We start from the raw sequence: 8,302 nt of genomic DNA, 5'->3' as shown, positions 1-8,302 counted from the left end.
AGTAATTCATTAATTCCATAAATGATCGTAGATTGCATCCAGATCATTTTGTGTTTAGTATAAGTTTCTGACTCATAATTGTATCATAGTTCACATCTTCATTATTTAAATCACAACACATACACCTTACTTTCGTGTTTCGGTTAAGGTCATAATAGGTTGATTTGAATTAATCCAATCCTTGTGGGATCGATACTTAGACTCATAATTCATTTTGCTACTTGTTAACGAACCGTACTCTTGCAGTGAGTTTTAAATTGAAAGAAATAAATTCGTGAATAAATTTTTGACGCCATTGCCGGGGATTGAAATTTAGTTTAATTTTATCTATTGTGACACTAATTCGAACTTACCTAGATTAGTAGTAATTAGCTTACTCGACTTATTTTATTATTTAATTTAATTTAATTTTGTGCTTTTTTGCTATCTCAGGGCTTGTATGTAAAGAGCACCTGATCGAGATTTGGTTCCCATTGATCTAAAGATCGAACGCACATTTCGTCACTGGCAAAGAGAAGCACAACAAATTCAAAAAGACCAAAAACAGCAACAACAGATGGCTAACGAGCAAAATCGTCCGATAATTCAACTCAACGAAGGCGCGGGGGTTGAAGATGAAGGGAATATGGTACTTGGGGACTTCATGGCACCGTTGGTGGTCCAAAGTCAATCTAGCATTGTGTATTTTTCATTTGGGCAACCAAACTTCCAGCTGAAAACAAATGTAATTCAACTGTTTCAGAATGGGCATCAATACCACAGGGATGGCTAATGAGAATCCACATACACACATGTCCCAATTTCTGGACATGTGCCAACACTTTAGGTACCAGGGTATCTTAGACGATGCTATAAGACTGCGATTGTTTCCACACACTTTGCGGGATAAAGCACTTGAATGGCTGGATTCACTTCTCGTCGCAAGCATTACCACTTGGAACGAGCTAGCCCACAAATTCTGCACCAAGTTCTTCTCGCCAGCTAAGGTAGAAAATGCGGCATGACATACCTGAGATAGCAAAAAAGACACAAATTCGATTTTTTACACTGGATTACTTCCATCCTTCAAGAGCACGGTGGATTCATCATTCGACGGGTCAATCTCCACGAGAACAATTAACGGAGCATGGGAACTGTTTGAAAGAATGTCTACAACTTCAGCCATGTTGTCTACAGATCGAGTGGTTTAGAAGAGAACGTCAGGGGTTTATGAAGTAGATACTTACTCGGAATTATTCGCAAAGATAGACTCCTTGTTCCACAAGGTCGAGAGCATTTCACAGACCGCCAATGCAAAACAAGTCGAGAAGCCAAGCTGTGAAGAATGTGGAGCAGACCACAATACTGTCAACTGTCCAATTCTCACACAGGAGATCGAACATGCAAATTTTGTGCAATGGGGTCAACGCCAACAGAACAATGCACATTCGAAGACCTTCAATCAGGGCTGGAGAAAACACCCAAACTTCTCATGGAGTAACCAGAATCAAAAAAGACCACAAGGTCAATTTCAGCAGCAGGATAAAAAGCCACCATTGGAAGAGATGTTTGAGAAGTTCATGGCAACGACTAATCAGTACATGGAGGCTAACAACCAGTTTATGAGAAAGACAGACGCAACTCTCCAAAATCAAAGTACTGCAATAAAAAATTTGGAGATGCAAATGGGACAGATGGCAATCTCCATGATAGGTAGAGCACCAAGAAACCTACCCAGCAACACTGAAATCAATCCTAAGGAGCACGCAAAAGCTATAAAAACTAGAAGTGGTGTACAACTACCGAAGATACATGTGAAAAGACCGATAGCTAGCAAGGAATCAGCGCCTACCTGAGATGACGAGATTGTGGAACAGACTGAACAAACAATAGAGGATGTTGCCAAGAAAAGCTCCAATATATCATGGGTTACAACTACCAATTCTATCAACCCTCATGAGCTACCTATTCCATTCCCGCAGAGGTTGAAAAAATAAAAATTGGATCAACAATATAGTAAATTTCTTGAAATCTTCAAGAAACTACACATCAACATCCCATTTGCTGAGGCACTTGTTCAGATGCTGAGGTATGCAAATTTCCTAAAGGATATCCTCTTTAACAAATGAAAAATAGAAGAAAATGAAACAGTGATGCTAACTGAGGAATGTAGTGTCCGAATCCAAAAAAGGTTGTCTCCAAAACTAAAGGATCCAGGGAGTTTTATTGTACCTTGCACTATTGAAAATTGTCATTTTGATAAAGTTTTGTGTGATTTAGGTGCAAGTATTAATTTGATGCCTCTCTCTGTTTTCAGGAAATTCGGCTTGGGAGAAGCTAAAGCCACAACAGTGACCCTACAGTTAGCAGATCGATCTCTTACACATTCAAGAGGGATCATTTAAGACATGTTGGTAAAAGTAGAAAAGTTTATATTTCCAGCAGATTTTCTCATTCTAGACATGGAGGAAGATAAGGATGTTCCACTCATATTGGGACGACCTTTCTTAACTACTGGAAGAGTGATTGTAAATGTTCAGAAAGGGCAACTTATATTGAGGCTTGGCGAAGAACAGATCTCTTTCAACGTGTTCAAGGCAATGAAATTTTCCACTGAGTCAGACAGCTGTTTCCAAATCGAAGTAATTAACAGAATAATTCAAGATACATTTTGGCTACATCATCCTTCCGATGCATACGAGGCATGCATTGTACATTCTCAATCCACTCACACTGATTCAAGTGAGATTGAAACATGTGCACGATTTTTGGAGACTAATCCAACATACATGCGCAAGCGTCACTTCGAAGAACTGGGAACTAGGACTACAAAGTCAGTGTGATCTATTCAGCAACCTCCCAAGTTGGAACTCAAATAATTGCCACCACACCTTCGATATGCTTACTTGGGGGAGTCTTCTACACTTCCGATTATTATTTCAAATATTGTCAGTGAAGTGGAGGAAGAGAGACTACTTCAGGTGCTGAGGAAGAATAAAACAGTCATTGGATGGTCAATCGCAGATATCAAGGGGATCAGCTCATCGTTATGCATGCACAAAATACTTGTGGAGGAAAATTTCAAGCCAAGCATTGATTATCAGCAGAGATTAAATCCAAACATGAAGGAAGTTGTTAGGGCTGAGGTATTGAAGTTGCTCGATGCAAGCATCATCTACCCAATATCAGATAGTGCATGGATCAGTCTAGTGCAGGTTGTTCCAAAGAAGGGAGGTATCACAGTGGTGCAGAACGAGAAAAATGAGTTGATTCCTACAAGAACAGTGACTGGATGGAGAGTTTACATCGATTACCGCAAACTAAACACTGCCACTCGAAAGGATCATTTTCCACTACCATTCATTGATCAGATATTGGAGAGACTAGCAGAGCACTCACATTACTATTTTCTGGATGGGTACTCTGGGTATAATCAGATTCCAGTAGCACCTGACGACCAGGAGAAGACAACTTTTACATGTCCCTACGATACCTTTGCATACCGTAGGATGCCCTTTGGTTTGTGCAACGCCCCTGCCACCTTTCAGTGCTGCATGATTGCTATCTTTTCTGATATGATTGAGAAATTCATCAAGGTATTCATGGACGACTTCTCAGTGTTTGGGTCTTCGTTTGATGAGTGTTTGGAACATCTAAATCTTGTGTTACAGCGATGTACAAAGACCAACTTGGTATTGAATTGGGAGAAATGTCACTTTATGGTGCAGTAGGCCATCGTGTTAGTACATAGAATATCAGCAAAGGGTATTGAGGTGGACAGAGCAAAGATTCAGGTGATCGAGAAATTATCGCCACCAACATCAGTGAAAGGTGTTCGTAGCTTCTTTGGGCATGCCGGGTTCTACAGAAGGTTCATAAAGGATTTCTCAAAAATTACTAAACCACTGTGCTGTTTGTTGATGAAGGAATCCACATTTGAGTTCACAGATGAGTGTTTGATGGATTTTAACACCTTGAAAGAGAAGTTAATTTCAGCACCCGTGATCATCACACCAGATTGGAACCTGCCATTTGAATTAATGTGCGACGCTAATGATTTTGCTGTTGGGGCCGTATTGGGACAACGGAGAAATAAGTATTTCGTGTAATCTACTATGCAAGTAAGACCTTGAACGACGCTCAATTAAACTATGCCACTACAGAGAAAGAGCTCTTTGCTGTAGTCTACGTCTTTGACAAATTTCGATCATATCTTGTGGGGTCAAAGGTCGTCTTTACACAGATCACGCAACCATCAAGTACTTGATGGAAAAGAAGGATGCCAAGCCACGTTTCATTCGTTGGATGCTGCTACTTCAAGAGTTTGATCTGGAAATCAGGAATAAGAAAGGCAGTGAAAACGTGATAGCAGACCACTTGTCTCGACTCGTGACCACAGAGCAGACAGAGATCATGGAAATCAATGAAGTCTTCCTCGATGAACAGATTTTCGGTGTGGGGGAGGCACCTTGGTATGCTGACATAGTTAACTACTTAGCCAGATTTATCATTCCGTCAGATTACTCAAATCACCAGAAGAAGAAATTTTTCGCTGAGTTGAAGTATTATTTTTGGGAGGATCTCATTCTATACAGGCGAGAAGCTAATCAAATCGTTCATCATTGCGTACAAGAGGAAGAAGTTCCCTTAATACTAGAACATTGTCATTCATCTACATACGCTGGACATTTTGGTGCTTCAAAAACAGCGACGAAGATCTTTCAGTCAGGTTTTTACTGGCCTACGTTGTTTAAGGATGCCTTTGAATTCGTGAAAAGGTGTGATCGATGTCAACGCACCGGTAATATATCCAGGAGAAACAAAATGCCTTTGAACAGTATCCTAGAGGTGGAACTATTCGACGTTTGGGGGATCGACTTCATGGGGCCATTTTCCCCATCATTCTCTAATCAGTACATATTGGTGGATGTGGATTACGTATCGAAGTGGGTAGAAGCCATTGCATTGCCAACCAATGATGGGAAGGTGGTGATTGATTTTTTTAAGAAAAATATTTTCACCCGCTTTGGCACACCGAGAGCTATAATCAGTAACGGGAGCAAACATTTCTGCAATCGCCAATTTGAACAGTTGTTGACTAAATATGGCGTTAAACATCGTGTAGCCACTGCATATCATCCTCAAACTAGCGGATAGGTTGAAGTGTCCAATAGGCAATTAAAGTGAATACTTGAAGTCACAGTAAGCTCTTCACGAAAAGATTGGTCTAAGAAGCTGGACGACATCTTGTGGGCCTATAGGACTGCATTCAAGACTCCTATAGGGATGTCACTATATCGACTGGTTTTCGGGAAGGCATGTCATTTACCTCTTGATTTAGAACACCATGCTTGTTGGGCAATGAGGAAATTGAATTTGGACTTAAAGGTTGTGGGTGAAAATTGTCTATTACAACTTAATGAGCTGGATGAGCTCAGAATGGAGGCCTACAAAAATTCAAGACTCCACAAAAAACGCACCAAGAAGTGGCATGATATGCATATTTAGAGGCGTGAATTTAAAGTGGGGCAAAAAGTATTACTCTACAACTCTAGGCTTAAGTTGTTACTAGGAAAGCTGCGATCGAGATGGTCTGGTCCCTATACTATTACACAGGTATTTCCACATGGGGCAGTTGAGATCACTCATGACAGTAAGGAAACATTTAAGGTCAATGGACAGCGTTTGAAGCACTATTAGAGTGACAATTTCTTAAAGGAAAAGTCTACCGTTCATCTTAGACCACCAGAATGACACAATACGGTAAAGTCGAGCTATCGACTATAACCTAGCATTGGGTGGGAGGTAACCCACTGTATCCTTCGCTTTATTTTACTTTTCACATTATTTTAGGAGTTGTTTAATTTTCGCATTTGCATTTTTTTAGGTCATCGTTCATCCATGCATGTCAATAGAATTTAAGTATCATCCACATAAATTCCTAGGGATTGAACATATGTTCGGTAAGTTTGAAATGATTTTGGGTGATTGGGAGTATAATTCAAGCATTTTGGGATAAAAAAACGTTTTAAAAAATTTAAAGGGGAAATGTGTACTAGAGAATTCAAAGAGGGAAAATAAATTTTTGTATTTCATTACGTTTTGTTTTATTTTGAAATGCATAGACACCAATCGAAACAAAAAAGGGGGCAAATTATATCACTATGCGACCGCATAGGAAACAACGGCTCACTCTAAATCATTTCCCACCATTTCCCTCTCACATTTCTCCCTCAAATCCTATGTCCAAAAATTCCCATCTTACACGCACACACCGAAAAACATTTTTAGACCCTCCTTCATTTCTTCAATCATTCACGCATTCATCTCAAAAACCATGGCAAAAAAGGTATGAGCTTTATTCATTCTCCTCATTTAGACTTTGGTTTGTAGTTACTCACAATTTACAATTGGGAATTGAGTTGAAAGGGTTTAAGTAGGCTTGGTTTATGGCATTGATTTGTGTTTATGTATTGTGGGTGATTACACTTTGCCAAGTATTAATAGAATGGAGTTGAATATATTGCACACAACATGTTCAATAAATTGCCTAAGTGAAAGTTTGTTGTGCATTATGTGGAATCCCACATTTGACAATCTGAATATATAAATTCACATACACATTGTGATCGAATGCCATAGAAATTGAGCTGGAAGCACTCATTCACCAACCACGCACAGATAGGCACATGGCTAGGTCATGGCATGTCACAACACGCTACGTCCCCTATTTTACACCATCATTTGACACACCAAACGAAATCCAATTGATTTGAAATTTGAATATATGCTAGACCTCATTGAATACTTTCATGTGCCTGGAGATTGCCCAGGAAAATTTTGATATTTTTCAATGATGTCCGAGGCCGAACATGCACACTCGGTCATGGGTCCAGTTTTTCAAATGTGCGTCTTTAGGCCTAGTTTTCTTAGTTTTTCATATTGGCACACTATTTACACTATCTTGAATATCATGTTTCGAAGATTGCACACCAATGTGTTTTATATGTATGTCAAAGCAAGTTTGGGGGATTTGTGAAATATATGTCTTGCTAATCTCATTCCATCCTTCGTTTTTCAACAAGAAGTTTAATGAATGTTATTTTTGCACCTTGCAGGATGCCTCCAAAAAGAATATCAAAAGAAAAAGAGAAAGTTGGTTTCGCATCTGGCACAACCCGTACTAGAGAGGTCGAAGGGGGTGTCAGGAGATTTCTATCTTCAGGCACAGTAGCCCGTTACACCAACGTTGTCCGTCAGTGGGCACTCATCCCCGAAAGGCTAGTTAAGCTGGAGGATTTCCCCGATTTTGAATTAGTTTATTTAATCCAAAACTGTGGTTGGGAGAAAGTGATTGAAAAACCACATCCAGTGTATGAAAATCTGGTGAAGGAGTTCTATGCCAACTTCAATACAGAAATCGACACTCCTGGATCATATCACCTACATCAAACATGGGTTCGGGGTAAATGGATTATGTTTTCACCAGAAGTGATTCATGACTACTATCAGCTAACCTGAAATAATGTGGTCTCGGTCCCACATAATTTCAACCGGATTGAGGTTGCAGAAGTATTATTGGGACGTGAGGATCCTTGGCCTCTACCTACTACAGATTGGTATCAGATTGATCTCACCCCATTTATAGCTATCCTATGGTTATTCATATGCCACAACATCAAGCCCATATCCCATAGGACGACATTCACAAATCAAAAGGCGAGGTTTATCTATCATTTGGTTCAGGGAAACAAGATTGACTTGGCCACTTATATCTACAACCAGATACACTTATAGGCACATGGAGAGACAGGCACACCTCACTGATTTTCCCAAGTTTGATAAGTGGGATATGTAGAGCTGCAGGCATACAAGTCCAGCCTGGAGAGGCACCATAAAAACCAAGTCCCTATATTAAGTGCCTCACACTAGAGGCCCAAGACCGAGCCAGAGTTAAACATCAACAGAAGTTAGAAAACAAGCGACACCAACAGTAATAGGCTGAGGAAGGACAAGCAGCTGAGGACTTCAAAATGCCACAAGTTCCTCCACCACCGGTTGACATTGATACCTAGTTATTGAGGCAGATGTTTGCCACTATGCCAAGACATGCAGACTCTTCAGCAATCTTTTGGAGCAATGAGTACCACCATCCAGCAGGTGCAGAATGATATGGCACTCACAAGAAACTTCGTATCCAACACCAGTAGTGAGTCCCTTGCAGCGCGAAGAGAGATGAGTACCTTTGATGGGCGATTGGGAATGTACGTTGGCAGGATGGATGGTATACAATAGCAAGTAAATGAGACATGGGACCGTTTAG

This window comes from Olea europaea, chromosome 11 (genome assembly GCF_002742605.1).
Source record: "Olea europaea var. sylvestris chromosome 11, O_europaea_v1, whole genome shotgun sequence".
Taxonomy (NCBI): Eukaryota; Viridiplantae; Streptophyta; class Magnoliopsida; order Lamiales; family Oleaceae; genus Olea; species Olea europaea.
This window is presented reverse-complemented; position numbering follows the sequence as displayed.